The sequence below is a fragment of the Suricata suricatta genome, chromosome 12, assembly GCF_006229205.1.
Source record: "Suricata suricatta isolate VVHF042 chromosome 12, meerkat_22Aug2017_6uvM2_HiC, whole genome shotgun sequence".
NCBI lineage: Eukaryota > Metazoa > Chordata > Mammalia > Carnivora > Herpestidae > Suricata > Suricata suricatta.
The window spans coordinates 5,400,316-5,404,239 of record NC_043711.1 but is presented as its reverse complement, the minus strand read 5'-3'; positions in this window follow the sequence as shown (position 1 = coordinate 5,404,239).

Genomic DNA, 3,924 nt, shown 5'->3' with positions numbered 1-3,924 from the left:
GAGTCTGTTAAACCATCTGTACCCATGAGGCTTTAAGATAGATCATTAGCTCAAAAACAAACAAAGCAACCAAACAACCACATTTGCTGAAGCCTGAACCAAAGTGCAAGGGTTAACCCTGAGAAATTAAAATGCACAAGGAAGTCTGCTCACAAGGTGATTCAAACATTTATCTTCTTTGCTCTTTTTTCTTTCTCTCTCCCTCTCCTCACCTTTGTTCTGAGTTAGGCACCAACTCTTCTGCCCTCTCCCTCCCCCTGCTTTCACCAGTGACGAACCGGGCAATAATTACCCTATTCTCGTTATTCAGAGTGGAGTGTCCTCTCTGCCTGGCAAAAAAAGAGGACTTTTTTTTTTTTTTTTAATTATTTGTTTACTTGAGAGAGAGAGAGAGCACACAGAAGAAGGGAGAGTGGGTAAAGACAATCTCAAGCAGGCTCCACACTGTCAGCACAGAGCCCCCCACCATGTATGGCTCAATCTCGAACCATGAGATCATGACCTGAGCCGAAATTAAGAGTCGGAGCTAAACCAATTGAGTGACCTAGGCGCCCCAAAAAGATGACTTTCTAAAACAGTGGTTGGCAAACCATGGCTTGTGGACCAAATATGACCCACCACCTGTTTTTATAAATAAAGTTTTATTGGCACACAGCTTTCTCTTTTGTTTATGTATTGTCTGTGCTGTTTTTGCACTACAGTGACATAGTTGAGTAGTTGTGACAGAGACCATATGGCCCCAAAAGCTGAAAATATTTACCATCTGGCTCTTTACAGAAGAAGTGTGCCGACCTCTGTTCTAAAATGTAAAAACAAAAAATTTCTCTCCTTAACAAATTTTTTAAAAATGTTTATTTATTTTTGAGAGAGAGAGACAGAGGGGGGGAGTACAGGGAGGAAAGAGAGAGAAGGAAACACAGAATCCAAAGCAGGCTCCAGGCTCCGAGCTGTCAGCACAAGTCCGACGTGGGGCTCAAACCCAGGCACCATAAGATCATGAACTGAGCTGAAGCTGGACGTTTAACCAACTAAACCAGTCAGGTACCCCTAAACTAAACTAATTTTAAAGGTGACAAAAGATGTGAACAAACAATGCATCAAAGGAAATATACGGATGGCAAAGAGACATATGAAGAGATGCTTGACGTTATTACTTATTAGGGAAATGCAAATTTAGACTACACAGAGATACACTGGAATGAGAATCAGGATACCCCTAACCCATTTAAAGTGGTAAAACAAAATAAAAGCAGGCAAACAACAACAAAACAGACAGTATCAAGTGCTGGTGAGGATGCAGAGAAGCCGGAATTTTCACGCACTGCTGGTGGAAATGTACAATGTTACAGCCACTTTGGAAAATGTACAGGCAGCGTCTTGCAGTTAAAGACACTTTCCGTAAGACCCAGCAATCCTGTACTCATGGTCGTACAAGGGAAATGCAAACCTGTGCTCATATAAAACCCCACACACAAGTGTTTATAGCAACTTGATTCACAAACACCCCAACCTGGAGCAGCCCCAACGCCCTGCAAGCCGTCAGTGGCGAGACTACGGGAGGCTGCGAGACAGCGTTCCGCTCACCAATAAAAAAGCACTACTATCCACGCAACTTGAATGAGTATCAGATACATTTTGCAGAGTGAAAAGAAACGTGACTCCAAGGCCACATACTGCATGAGACCGTTCTGGAAAAGGCAAAAACACAGGAATGGATCAGTGGTTGCCAGGGGCAGGGAGCAAGGGCAGCAGGGAGCACACGGCGGGAGCACCAGGAGAGGGGGTGGGGGGTGCAACATTCCCAGGCCTTGATTGTGGAGGCAGTAACATGGCTCTGTACACTTGCCAAAACTCAAAGAACTCGTTGACAAGAGGAGCGAGTTCAAAAATAAATCTTGAAAGATTTAAAAAGTGAGCTTTTGCCCCAGCACGCTGGCTCCCCGACCTCCCTAGAGGAGGCTGAGTGGGCCCCGTGGGCCCAGTTCTTAGTCAACTGCCAACAGTGGAGAAACTCAAACTCCAAAAGCAAGGTTTCTTGATGCTTCAGGGCCGCTCCACCCTGCTCTCCGTGTCCCTTCCCCTGACCTTTCCAAGTCCACATCGCTAACCCTCCCCAACTTGCGGCTGCTGAGCACCAATCACAGCTGGGCCTTCATCTCTGCCTGACAATCGTGACTTCCAAGAAGTCACAGCCACTTCTGGCCATCTTGCAGCTCGCCAGGCCGCCCCCTCTCACTCAGTGGGCTCTCAGCGTCCAGACCCCTCCAGGTCAACACACTGGGCGTTCCCTGTCAGTGGTGTCCCCACCCTCTGAGGCTTGGAGACTTCATGACTCTGCTCAGGGTCAGTCTCTCCTCTGTGAGGAAGTGGAAAGGGTGCCTGGATGGCTCAGTCAGGTAAGCATCTGACTTCGGCTCAGGTCATGATCTCACAGTTTGTGGGTTCGAGCCCCGTGTTGGGCTCTGTGCTGACAGCTCAGAGCCTGGAGCCTGCTTCGGATTCTATGTCTCCCTCTCTCTCTGACCCTCCCCTGCTCGTGCTGTCTCTGTCTCTCAAAAACAAATAAAAAACATTAAAAAAAAAAAAGTGGCAGGGCCAGGCCTCTGACAGTCACTCCAGAGCAGTCTCCCACGCCCTTCGTGACAAGGCCCCTGGCTCCAGCGCCTCCCCCGTGTGCTTCAGACCTTCCTGTCCCTGTGCCTCTGTGCCGCCTGCTCCTTGGGCAGGGAGTGTCCACCTTTCCCATCAGGTCCCCACTCATCTGCGAAAAGTCCCCCCAGACAACAGGGTGCTCTAGTTCCCTGGGCCCGTACCCCCTCAACACAAACCTTTATTGATGGACAAATCACTCCCAGTTATTTGTTTTTCACCCACATCATCGGTGAGAGCTTGGGGCGGAGGGTGGGGGGCAAGCCTACAGTGGTGTCACCTAAGGGCCCCCGGCCACCCCAGGCTGCCTGGCAAACTGTAGGTAAGTCGTGCAGGCACACGTGGTGTGGGGGGAGGGTTGGGGATGACGGGCGACAGACACTGGCCCTCAGACCCACCCAGGAATCATGTGCATTTGCCGCTTTATGATAAAGGGTGGTGGGAAATTACACCAACAACAGCGTACTCATCCGTTCAGGACCTTACTTTTCCGGGATCGGCCGTCCCATCCCACAGAATCAGACTCAATCACAGGGGAGCACAAGGCAAGCGCAGTTTCGCAAAGCATCTCCTGCTGATTTGGAAATGTTTCCAGTAACTGCATGCCTCACGGAGAAGCCCTGTTTGGATGATCTCTGATAGGTTTCAGCACCCCCCCACCACGCACTATCTTCAGCAATCCTAGGTGTCTGTGTGACTCCGGCAATAGCGTTCACATCGGTAGCAGAACCCCTAGACGCACAGGGGAGAGACGTGCGTGTAAAAACTCACACAGGTAACACACAGGTCAGGCAGCAAGACTAGTTCCCACTATGACCCCGTGAGACTCTGACTCGTTTTATGGGCACCAGAGCAGGCGGTGCTCAACTACTCAAGCCAGGGCCAAACTAGAACAGTCAAATACACCCTCGGGCTCAACCTTGACACTTCACACATCACATGACGGGGCTGGGACTCCATTATCCCTAAGGTCCTTTCCAGATGTAGACTTCGGCGTTCTCCAGGCTAAAAGCCCCAGGAATGGAAGGTCACCCAGGAAACAGTCTGGGTGCCAGGGGAGAGCGTACCGCCTGACCCAGTTAGAACTGCCCTGCGAGGCGAGGACTCACGTGAACCGGGTGCACATTTCCTCACTCGCCACTTCCCGCTGCCCAAGGCGGGGAGAGCCACCTGACCGGGCCGGCCAAGGCTACGTCACAGCACTGACGCGCACGCCGGCCGAAAAGCTCAGGGAAGCGGCGGGTCAGGTGAGGCTGGTGCCTGGCCCAGTCCAGG